Raw genomic sequence first — 13,447 nt, 5'->3', positions numbered from 1 at the left:
CATGCAAATTAATTTTTATGTCAAAACCATACATCAAAATCCAATACGAAAATCATAAACATTCATGGAATTTTGTATTATCACAAATTAAGCAATCATCATTCATAATTTTTAATTTTTCAAAAATACTAGAAAGAAAAGAAAAAAAAAATCCTACTAACTAAGTTAAGCACTCATGTAATTTCAAAATAATTCAAGAGAGTTGAGTTACTTACCTTGTAGTCGAAGCTCGTCAAAGCCCAATTCGTCGTTTCACCTTTGGAAGTTTTTGATTCATCCTTGGTTGCCTTCCTCTTCTTTGGCCTCTTCCTCCGTTCAAGTTCATTGTTTATTTTAGATTTTTGTTTAATGAACTTATTAAGAGTTAATGTTCGAAGTTCAAGTTCATCATTGTCCTCATCACTTGAGTCATCGCTCAAGTGGTATTCATTTGTCCGGAGTTCCAAATCCTTCCTGTTCTTTGGAAGGTGGTCCAACTGTTCATTGTGTTCATCATGTGCATTGCGCACCATTTCATATGTCATCAATGAGCCGATAAGTTCTTCAATTGGAAAAATATTTAAATCTTTTGTTTCTTGTATTACCGTTACTTTCGATTCCCAAACTTTAGAAAGTGATCGTAAAACTTTACTAACAAGTTCAAAATTCGAGAAACATTTGCCAAGAGCTTGTAAACCATTGACAACATCCATAAAACGGGTGTACATGTCAACAATGGTTTCGCTCGGCTTCATTTGAAAAAGCTCGAAATCATGCATTAAAATGTTAACTTTCGAGTCTTTGACTCTACTAGTTCCCTCGTGTGTGATTTCAAGTGTTCGCCAAATATCAAAAGCCGTTTTGCACGTAGAAATCCGATTGAACTCATTCTTGTCTAAAGCGCAAAATAAGGCATTCATAGCCTTTGCGTTTAAAGAAAAATACTTCTTCTCCAAATCCGACCATTCGTTCATCGGTTTAGAGGGAAGTTGAAAACCGTTTTCAACAATATTCCATAAATCCAAATTCATAGAAATCAAGAAAACTCTCATTCGAGTTTTCCAATAAGTGTAGTCCAATCCGTTAAACAACGGTGGACGAAAAACCGATAAGCCCTCTTGAAAGCCATGAAGAGCCATTTCTCTCGGGTGTAAATCCGAAATGAGAAATACCGGGCTCTGATACCAATTGTTAGGATCGGAGCAGCACTAAGAGGGGGGGGGGTGAATTAGTGCAGCGGATTAAAACTTCGGTTTTAGAAAATCTTTCGTACGATAAGAACGGAACTTGAAAAGCTTAATCTTGAAAGCGTATTCTTAAATATGCGCAGCAAAAGTAATAAGGAACTAAAGCATATAAGAAGGTTTGCAATAATGTAAATAGCAATAATGAAATGCAAACCAAGGATCACGTCGATTTTAGAGTAGTTCGGTCAAATGACCTACTCCACTTGCGAGGCCCCTCTTCGATTAGGCTCCCACCTTCCACTAGCAAGTCTCTTGAAATGGAAGGGTAAATACCCCTCTTACAACTCTTTACAAGCGGTTCACTCTCTTACAAATTTTTAGCAAGAAAGAAGGAGGTGAACACTAGCAAATTGAAAACAAGACTATCTAAGACTTTTCTAGGGCCTTTCTCTCAAACACTTGCTGCTCAAAAAGTTGTATACTCAGCTGAGTTTTGAGGGGTATTTATAGGCCTCAAGAGGATTCAAATTTGGGCTCCAAAATTTGGGCTCCAATTTTGAATTCTCTTTGGTTTCCTGATGCTAGCGGTGCCACCGCTTGTCAGTGGCGGTGCCACCGCTTGTCAGTGGCGGTGCCACCGCCCAGCCCAGGCGGTGCCACCGCCTATAGTGTTTTCAGCCCGTCTACAGTGTTTTCAGCCTACTTAGTTTGGCTTCAATCTTGGCCCAAACTAATCCGAACTCGGGCCCAATTGGCCCCTACTTAGGTTATAGGATTAATACCTAATCCTAACCCTAATTAACATACTAACTACGAATTTAAAGACATTTTCTAAGCTATTACAAAGTTCGTAAGTCAAGACTTCTTCCGGCGAGCTTCCGACGAACTTCCGACGGTCTTCCGATAAATTCTCGGAAACCATTCTGCGGAATCCCGGCAAGCTCCTAGACTTCACGATTTGATCTTGGCGAGTTCCAACGAGCTTCTTCGGCAAGCTCCGATCTTTCTCGGCGAGCTCCGCGAACTTCCAACGAACCTTCCGGCGAGCTTCCGAAAATCCCTTCGGCAAGCTCCCTACTCATTCTCGGCTAGTTCCGGCAGCATTCCCGACGAACCTTCGGACTTCCGTCGAACTCTTGAACTCCCAACGAATCCTTCGTGCTTGACTCCGCACTTTGTTTCGCTTTATGTCTTCATCGCTATCGTAGTTAATCCTGCACAGCAAGCCAAAACTCTACTCCGATCTAGACAGTTATTACAACGCGAATCGACATTACGTTGCCCGGCATGTCATTGGTTGGCGCTTCGTCCGATTCTTCAGCGCATCGTCCTCTATTGCGGCTTGTTGCCCAATCGGCGGTTGACCTCCGCAACCCCGATATCCTTGGTGCAATTCCGCTCTTGGCCCGATGCCCGACGTCCGAAGCCTTCTGCCATCCAATATCCTAACGTGATCTCCTCCGGCGCAACGTCAATTCCTCTTGCGTTAACTGTCTAATCCTGATCGAGTAGACCTGCATCACTCAAAATGCAGTTAAACATCTAAACACAATCAATTAGTTTCATCATCAAAATCCGAGATTCAACAATAAGCCCTCTCGAAAGCCATGAAGACCCATTTCTCTCGGGTGTAAATCCGAAATGAGAAATATCGGGCTTTGATACCAATTGAAACTGCGTTTGTACGTTGAAATCTGATTCCGATGTAAAAATGGTTTCGTGCATATAATAACTTTGAAAGCTTACGGAAACATATTTGAAGTAAAGTAAGGAAGGTAGTTTGTAGTTAAGATAAATAACACAAAGGAAATGCAAACCAGATTTTAGAGTGGTTCGGTCAAACATGACCTACATCCACTTTTGCCTTCCTCTTCTGACGAGGTCACCGACGTCCACTAGAGGCCTTCTTTCAATAGGCGAAGGCCAACCCTTTGAAAGCTTTTAGAGTTTCACTCCTTTTGACAGGCTTAGGAGACAACCCTTACAGAATTTCTCTCCTCTCTTAAAAGCTAAAAACTTGGAAGAAAAGAGGGAGGAGAACTTCTAGCCTTTACAACACTTTTGAGCTCTAAAAATCACAGAGTAAGATCAAGCTTTTAGTTCCCTTTCATGCAGGAAAGGGTGGGGTATATATAGGCCCCAAACTGATTTGAATTTGGAGCTCAAAAATATCATTTTCTGAATTTCCGGGGTCTTGGCGGTACTACCTCCTGACTGGGGTGGTACAACTGCCTGGTAGCTCGAAGACTGAGCCTCTAGGTGGTGCCATCGCCTGACAGGGGCGGTTGCACTGCCCAGTCTCGCTCGGAGACTGAGCCCAGGTGGTGCCACTGCCTGACTAGGGCGGTTGCACCGCCTAGTCTCGCTCGGAGACTGAGCCCAAGCGGTGCCACCGCCTGACCTGGGCGGTTGCACCACCTAGCTTTCCTGGGAGACCATCTCCTAGGCGGTGCCACCACGTGGTGCCATCGCCTGATAGGAATTCTGGTCCGAATGGGTTGATCCATTCTACCCAATTTGGGTCTATCAAGGTTCCAATTGCTCCCAAATTAAGTTAATGGGATCACCTCCCATTCCTAACTTAATCTATATACTAACTACGATATTTCTTAAGACATTTACTACAACTTGCTCCGGTGCGTCAATCGCTTCTTCTGGCGAGCTTCCGATGAATTTCCGGCGAACATTCGACGAACCTTCAGTGATGCTCCGGCAGACTTCCAGTAAACTCTTGGACTTGCGACGATCCACTTGGCGAGTTCCGACGAGCTTCTTTGGTAAGCTTCTGGACTTCTCGGATTTGTTCCCGTAGAACCTCTGACGACTATCCGAACTTCTGTCGAACTCTCGAACTCCCAACGTGATCATAGTCTTGACTCCGGCGTAACTCATGCTGCATGTCTTACTTTCATCATAATTAATCCTGCATATGTAAAGCATAACTTCGATCGAGACAATTAATCCTAATCAATTAACCAAGTTATCCGGCATGTCATTGGTCCCTCGACACTTCATTCGATTATTCGGCACATCGTCCTCTCCTACGACCTATTGCCCAATCGGCCAGTTGACTATGTAACTCCGATATCCTTGGCACAATACCCGCTCTTCTTGGCTCGATGCCCGAGTCCATGGCCAGAAGGCTTCGATATGTTGACCGATCCACCGGCCCGACGTCCAATCTTCTGACATGTTCCTCTAGCACAACATGATTTTTCCTGCTTTAATTGTCTCATCCTGATCGAAGCATCCTGCGTCACTCAAAATGCAGATTAAAACATAAACACAATTATCAATTGGTTTCATCATCAATTGATTTTATCGTATGAAGATTTTTGACTCAACGTCATTTTTACCGCTGCACTAATTCACCGCCCCCCCCCCCCCCCCCCCCTCTCTTAGTGCCAACTCGATCCTAACAATATGTAGATCTATTTATGAGGAACCCAAGGTTAAATAGGTATCTAAAAGAAAACCTCATTTTTTGTAGATATGTTAACAATCACAAGCAAGGAACAAGAGATGGTACCTTGATAGTAGATACTCAATGCACATGATCAGAGATCCAACACACTTCTCTAAGCTCACTAGCCAAGACGAAGGATTTATCACCTTCGGAGATAACAACAAAGGAAAATTTATTAAGAAAGAAAATATATGTAATAAATTAAACCGATGTGTTATTAGTAGATGGTTTAAAATATAATCTACTAAGCATTAGTCAATTGTGTGATAAACGATATATTATCTAATTTGAATCTAATACTTGTATCATTAAAATAACACACAAAAATAGATTTATGATTGTCATAAAAAATAATAATATGTATACTATTGATATTAATGATTTTTACGATGAAACGTGTTTTTCAGCTTTAGACAATGATGCATAGCTTTGGCATAGGAGATTAGGTCATGCTAGCATGAAACTAATCTCTTAAATTTCACCTAGAGAACTTGTAAGTGAAATGTCTCTAGCATCAAGTTTATCAAAGACAAAGTTTATGATGCATGTCAATTAGAAAAATAAATAAAAAATAGTTTCAAATTAAAGAATCAAATAAGTACATCTAGACCGCTATAATTGATCCATATAGATTTATTTGGACCAATTCATATAACAAGCCTAGGAGGTAGTAAATATACCTTTGTAATTGTTGATGATTTTAGTGGATATACTTGGACATACTTCTTGGCTCACAAAAGTGATTATTTTAAATATTTCTCGAAATTTTATAAGCTTGTTCAAAATGAAAAGGGTTTTATGATTTTATCTATTCGTAGTGATCACGGTGGTGAATTTCAAAACCATGATTTTCAAAAATTTTGTGCGTTAAATGGGTACAATCACAATTTCTCTACTCCAAGAAATCCACAACAAAATGGAATAGTTAAAAGAAAAAATAGGAGCTTACAAGAAATGACAAAAATCATGTTCAACAATCATAGCCTACCCACATATTTTTTGGGCCGAAGCCATTAACACAACATGTTATGTCATGAATAGGGTTCTCGTAAGACCATTACTTTCCAAGACTCCCTATGAATTGTGGATCAATAAAAGACCCAATATTTCATATTTTAAATTTTTTTATTATAAATATTTTATTTTAAATAAAAAAGATGCCTTAGAAAATTTTGATGCTAAATTTGATGAAGGCATTTTTCTTGGTTATTCCTTTATTTCTAAAGCCTTTTGTATTTTTAATAAAAGAACTTTGGCTATAGAGAAATCCATTCATATTATTTTTAATGAGCTTCCTAAATTTAATTTGAATAAACACTCTCCTTTCCCAACCAACTTAGATGCATCTTCTTACAAAGAATCTTTACCTAAGGATTAAAAGTACATAGATGCTCATCCTAAGGAGCTAATCATTAGAGACACATCAAAAGGAGTTCAGACTCATTCTCCTTTTAAATTTTTTTTGTGAATGTAGCTTTTTTTATCTCAAATTGAACATAAATGCATTGACGAAACCCTAAAAGATAATTCATTGGTCTTTGCAATGCACGAAGAATTAAATCAATTTGAGAAATAAAGTGTGGAAGCTTGTTCCTAGACCTAGTGGCAATTTGGTAATTGGTACTAAATGGGTCTTTAGAAATAAGTAGAATGAACTTGATATCATGGTTAGAAATAAGACTAGACTAGCGGCCAAAGGTTTCAACCAAAAAGAAGATATCGATTATGAAGAAACCTTCGCTCTTGTGGCTAGACTTAAAGTCATAAGGATTCTCCTTGCCTATGCTAGTTGTAATAATTTTAAATTATTTCAAATGGATGTTAAAAGTACTTTTCTTAATGACTTTATTTTTTAAGAAGTTTATATTGAACAACCACCTGAATTTGAGAATATAATTTTTTTGAATCATATGTTTAAGTTATCTAAGGCTCTCTATGGATTAAAACAAGCCCCTAGGGCTTAGTATAAGAGGCTTAGCTATTTCTTTATTCAAAATAATTTTATGAAAGGTAAGGCCGATACTATATTATTTATTAAATATTTTAAAAATAATTTTCTCATTGTTTAAATATATGTTAATGATATCATTTTATATGAGTCAAAGTGTGAAATAAGCTTAATGGGTGAATTAACTTTTTTCTTAAGATTATAAATTAAATAATTAAGTGATGGAATTTTTATTAGTCAGACTAATCTATTGAAACAATTTAATATGGATAGTGCTAAAGCTATTAATACAATAATGAGTACTTCTACAAAATTAGATATGGATATTAATAGAGAATATTTTTATCAAAAGACTTATAAGAGTATAATAGATAGGTTCTTATATCTTACAGCAACTAGACCTGATATTATGTTAAGTATTAGATTATGTGCTAGATTTCATTCTGATCCCAAGCAATCTCACTTAAAATCTATTAAAAGAATTTTTAAATACCTAAAAGGAACTCCTAACCTAGGATTATGATATCTAAAATCTAAAAACTTTGAGTTACTTACTTGCTTATGTCGATGTTGATTTTGCTGGTTGTCAAATAGATAGAAAAAACACATCTGGAATATATCAACTCTTAGGTCATACACTTGTCTCTTGGTCTTTCAAGAAATAAAACTCAGTTATATTATTTACATCTGAAGCTAAGTATATAGCAGCAGGTGCATGTTGTGCATAAGTTATATGGATGAAAAATACATTATAAGATTATGGAATTTACTTGAAAAACATACCTATAAAATGTGATAACACTAGTGCAATATATTTAACAAAAAATCTCATTCAATACTCTAGAACTAAACATATTGACATTAGGCATCATTTTATTATAGATCATATTAATAATTATGATATATCTTTTGAATTTATTAATACTAAACATCAATTAGCTGATATTTTTATAAAATTATTTAATGAGGAATAATTTTATTTTATTATAAGAGAATTAAGTATGTTAAATCTTTCTGAATGAGTTTATCTTTTATATTTTTTGGATTTCTTGACTTTTGAAAATTGAGTTTTCTTTTTCGAGATCGTTTATTATCATTTCTTCTCTTTATAATTAAAAAAAAAAGAGATCTAATTTATGGATCATTAGTATATTTGATCTTTTCCATATGAATCCTTCCTCTTTTTATTTACGAAAGTAGAACTTTATTTCATGGAATGACTTGATATGATATTTACACAAATGAGTGTTTGCACCACATAATGATTATAATCTTGCTTGTCTCAAAAGAAAAGGAGGCAAGGCAAGAGTACCTGCTTGCTACATCTCAAAAGAAAAAAAAAAAAAAGCTAGACAAAGACAATTAATAGCGAGATGCTGAGCAAAACAGTGCACCAACGGTCGCACCGCTAGTACGCACTGCTTATAAGCGGTAGCACCACCCAATTGGCGGTACCACCGCCCGCGACCCTACCCTATAAAAATCAAAGTTAGGGTTGGCAGTAGAATCGCCTCCAACCCTCTCTACACCCCTCTAAACTACTCCAAACCCCTCATTCCCCTTATTCTCCCTCTAGAAACTCAAGAAAACCACTATCCTTTATAAAGCTAATGATCAATCTCAAAACCTCGTTTTGGTAATCACAAGAAGATTAAACTACAAAAGTAATTCCTAAACCCAATTATTTCTCTCATTTATTACTTGTTCTTGCCTCTTATTTTTTGTAATATATGTAGTCCCAATGACATCTAGAAGATCCTCAAGGGATAAAGGAAAGAAGAGATTAGATGAAACCTTTGATTTCATACTCTTTGATTCCCCTCAACATGCCCTTAAATTTTCAACCTTTGAGTCTAGAAGTGTACATAAGGGAAAATATGTAGATATAAAAGAATTGAGTGATTTAGAAGTAATTCAATAGTTCGTTAACTTAGATGTCCTTCTAATTCTTCAAATAAGTGAACCCATTTATCCTAGACTTGTTCGGTTGTTTTACAATAACTTACATGTGGATGAACACGATAAGGTGTCCACTTATCTCTTAGGGCATCACATACCCATTATGGATAGCGTGATTTGCAACCTAATAGAATTCCTGAGAAAGGAATAGATTATTTTAGAGGATAATGGGACACAAAATCGGTTGGGATCAGGCTATAGGTACCATTTTTGGTAACCCAAATTCGTCTATTGATCCAAAAATTTGTAAACACTTGCTACCTTTCAGCACAAAATTGCTTCATCACATCATGATAAGCATTCTACTTCCAAAATAATAACATCAAGATAAAGTTAGTCAAATGGATTTAGGAACAATGTATTATATTAGATTATAGTAGGACATGATAACTATGATGGATATCTGATACGATAAAACATGATTGAACTATTAACAAAAGATATGATGCTTCTATATGATGGCTTGATTACTAGACTAATGCATACACATGACATAGTCATTTCACTAAACGAAGAAACCTTGAAACTAGATAGATTTAATGTTATAAATAGAAACCTATTAAGAAGATTAAGATATATAGTAAAAATTGAGGTTTAGACTAGATTACCTAGAAGGATTGACCCTCTCCCACCTGAATCAGAACCAGAAACAACCTATATATAGGGAAAGTTAATCTCCTCCTACTAGTCCCTTTGAGGCAACACCTCTAACAGAACTAGCACCCTCATCTACCAATGCCATAGTGACTCGATTGGATTGAATTGAACTATGTTAATATCAAATCTTAATCAAGATGCAGCAAATTCATCGATAGCTTAATCCTCTGTTAAGGTATTTCAATTTATCACCACAATAATAGCTTATCTATGTCTTCTTTTTTATTAATGACAAATGGGGAGAAATTGATGGATTCTTTCGTATACTCTTTAATATTACCTTGCATGATGTTTTGCACACTTTGATATGATGCAATAGATTCTTCCATATACTCTTTAATGTTACCATGCATGATGTTATGCACACTTTTATATGATATATACTCTTTAATGTTACCATGCATGATGTTATGCACACTTTGATATGATGCAATGCATGAAATGATGAATGCTTTAGTATCATTTATGTTATAGCTAAAGTAATAGTGATGAGTTGTAATATTTTGACGTTGTGCATGTTATATTTTGATAATTTGAAGCTATAATGATGTATAATTTTGATATGATATATTACATTTGATCATTATCATCGAAATAGTTTTACTTAAATTTAAAGGTTGTGGTTTCTTTTGAATTCAAGTTTGCTTTATCTCAATATGACATATAGATAGGGGGAGTTAAGGCTAACTCCATCATTAATTAGTTATCATCATAAAAAAGGAAGAGATTGTTGAATCTCGAATTTTGATGATAAAAGTAATTTGTGAATTAATGATTTAATCTATGTATTGAGATAAGTGATGTAAGACTAACTACGATCGTGAGATAAGAAAAATGATTAAAGAGAAATCCAATGTTGGGCTAGAGTTAACAATTGGGCATCGGGCCTGTTGAATCGAGTGACCGAAGGATCGGATGATGTAGTGAAAGCTCATCGGAAGTTCGCAAGGATTTCATTGAAAGCTCGTCGGAAGTTTACCGAGAGTTCATTGAAAGCTCACCAGAAGATCGTCGGGAGTTCGTCGAAAGTTCACCGAGAGTTTGGTTGAATAATTAACGTGCTAGACAACTTAGAATATGTGTAATTGTTTTAGCTTTAACTATCGTAGTTAGGACTTTAATTGAGTTAATTTTGAGAGAAATACTACTAACTTAATTAGGGGCCAAATGGGCCTAAAACAGGGCTGAATTGGGCTGGTTGGATGGCCCATTCAGCCACTTAGAGCCACGTCAGGTGGTAGCACCACCTAGACTAGGCGATGGCACCACTTGAGGCTCAGCCTCCTAGGTGGTTTAGGTAGTGGTACTATCAGCAATTAATGTTGTTAGGTGATGGTATCGTTAGAGCCCTGTCTCCGAGGCTTTGTCAGGCGATCATACCGTCCAGACTAGGTGGTGGTACCGCCTAGTTGTCACGACCTTAGCTGGTTTTGCCTAAGGCGTGCGGTACCCTCGCGCGTCCATCCGCAAAGGTCAGCCTTCCCGAAGCCTCCCATTGTCCCTTAGGACCAACAAAAGAGAGAACGGGTTAAAGAGAACGCCTCAATCGGGATCCACAAGCAAACATGTCCGAAAAACACTTCATAGACAATGCAAATTACAAACAGACTTTACAAGCTCTGAATAGTTGCACAACAAAGGGTAAAATGGTCCATTACAGACCGAGAAGCTCTCGCACGTGTCCACATGACACAACCTTTATTTACAAGCCTAAAGAGGCCACCAACCCAACTAACATGGGACTATTTAGCCTTCGGCCACCCCTCTACCTGCTGTACAGGGCATGAACATGACAAAAGACAACGGACAGACATAAGCATTACATCCAACATCTTGTTTAGAAGTTTGTCCGTTACATTCTCCCCCACTTATCCCTTCGACGTCCTCGTCGAAGCCTTTGTGAACACTGCAACTCTTCGCCTTTGCTGAGTCTTCAATCTTCTGCTCCAGCTGCAATGCGCCTCCTGGCTCCCAGCTGCTCTCCGCTGCTGTTTCTGAGTAGTCGAACCTTTGATCCGCCATGCTGCTTCAACTAGCCAATGACTCTGACTCTGGTGTGGGGTTGGCTGAGTTATATTGATCCTAGTTGATTCCTGCGGATCCACCAAATGAAGGAAAAGACCATCCTTACTGCGCCAGTCTCTCAAAATTTCCACATGCTGCTTGAACTGGGTGGATGCTTGTTGGAGCTTTAACGAGCATCGCCTCGCAAACTTCTAAAGTTTTGGGTCCTTCCTCCACAAAATCTACTCATTGACTCTTCTTTCAGTTAGTTGTCACATCCAAGTAGGTTCGCATCACTTCCGCTTTCGATTGGCTCGTTGGGAAATGAGGCGAACAATCTACTCTCAGTAGCACTGATCACCGTTGGTGAGGACTTGACAACTATTGTCTTCCATTATCTTCGAAGGGTCTTTGAACTTGTGCAGAGCTCCTCTACTAGATAGACAAGAGAACTAGGGTACTCGGTTTCGCCCATTCTCTTAAGAGTTGAGAAGGCAAAGGTTACTTTGACTTCGCCCGCCTCCTCGAGGTTGTACTTCATGCATCGAGCTGGTTACTAGTCTTCGCCTGCTCTTTGCTCACACTTCTGAAGCACTTGAAGTGTTTGCACTCCTTGCGTTGAGTTAGCTACTGTGATTCACCTTCTCAATGCCATCGAACTTCTGGAATGCGGGAAGTTTTCACCCCAACTTGGAGTAATTCTCTGATAGATGAGGTCGCCTCTGGGATTGTACCGTCTTCTCCATCAACCCTACCGCCTACTCCACTGAGTAGCAAAGGTACAGCACCGCGTACTGCCTGCTTCGTTCCTTGGTCGTGCACTCTTGCATGACCCGAAGTCCTTCACTTACGGCTATCTTGATGAGAAACTTGTTAACACCAGTCTTACGAAGTTTCTTGGCCTCTGCCCTTCAGCCTTGTCTTGGTGCTTGGAGATTGCCTCTGCATGCTCCACCTCCTCGGCCCCTTTCACGACCAAGCGCTCTCCCTCCATGAGAGCAAGGGATCAATGACTTGCACGGAAGTTCCGCCTCTGCGGTACCATGGCGCTGCCATGCCCATGGCCCTACTATCCGTCGCCTCGCCTCTGTATCCCTTTTCTTCACAATCAGTAGAGATGTCTTCGTGGCACTCCTCTGAGTCCACCTCCATTCTAACTGATGCTTGAATTTGGGTAGCTAAGTCCCTCTGGACTCGTCGTCGCTTCCTCGCCCCTTTCGACCCCCTGCTTCAACACTACTGTGTTCTCCAAGCAGTCCGTTTGGTCGATGGAAAGACAGACTGCAACTCCCATGCATGGCCTCTGCCATCACGTTGTAGAGTTTGCACCGATTCTGTTCTCCTTAGCTTCCTTGGTAGCAACGTTCGCTTACTCGACATTGTCCTCTGACTTGTCGGGCTCCCTTAAGCGAATATGAGCTCTGGAGCAGTCCAACTCTCCAGCTGCTTCGATCATACCTCTGTATGATCAAGTCCCTCCCATGGAACTCACTGGTACTTGCATTCGAACTTTTCCCTCGGTGGAACACAGCCCCCATATGCTGATGACCAAGGCTTTCATCCGATGCAAAATTCGATGCACGCCCGGAAGACCCGCCTCTGCGGTACCATGGCCTTCACTCCTTGAATCCATAGCCCTTCTTGCCGTCGTGTTGTTTATCGAAGGGGAGCTTCCAGTAACTCCCGATCATACCTCCATATGATCTCATCCCTCACGGGACAATGTCGTGTGTGTCGCATTGCCACGAACTGTTCCACCACGATCCGCTGCACCATGTCGCCTCCTGGTGACATCTCCATTGCATACTGATCTTTGTGGAATAAACTCGAATTGTGAACCCTCCATGTGTGGCCTCTGCCAATACATCGCAGGGTCTCCTCCACCTTCGATTTTGTTCACTCCTTTGGCAATCGACCTTCATCCACCCACTCTTGGGTCACACCTAGATGAATCACCACTCTAGGATAGTCCGTCGCCTAGTAGCTCCCGAAGTCCACCGACTTCACTATAGTTTGTGCACCATTGTCTGGATCCTGGGCCTCTGCCCCTACCAGCGAACTCTCCGCTGCGCACTACTTCCTTCATGGCAACTTGAATGGCAACACTGTGGCATATTCTTCAAGAGTACCCGCCTCTGCGTCCTCTTGCCCCGTGCTAAGGCCTTCTGAACCCAACTTCGCCTCCGCAAATTGAGTCGCCTTAGTTCCTCCATCAAATGCTCCTCCGAGATAAGGTGCATGTGCCCA

This window comes from Musa acuminata, chromosome BXJ3-7, assembly GCF_036884655.1.
Source record: "Musa acuminata AAA Group cultivar baxijiao chromosome BXJ3-7, Cavendish_Baxijiao_AAA, whole genome shotgun sequence".
Taxonomy (NCBI): domain Eukaryota; kingdom Viridiplantae; phylum Streptophyta; class Magnoliopsida; order Zingiberales; family Musaceae; genus Musa; species Musa acuminata.
The sequence above is the reverse complement of the archived record's forward strand: the minus strand, read 5'-3'. Positions refer to the sequence as shown.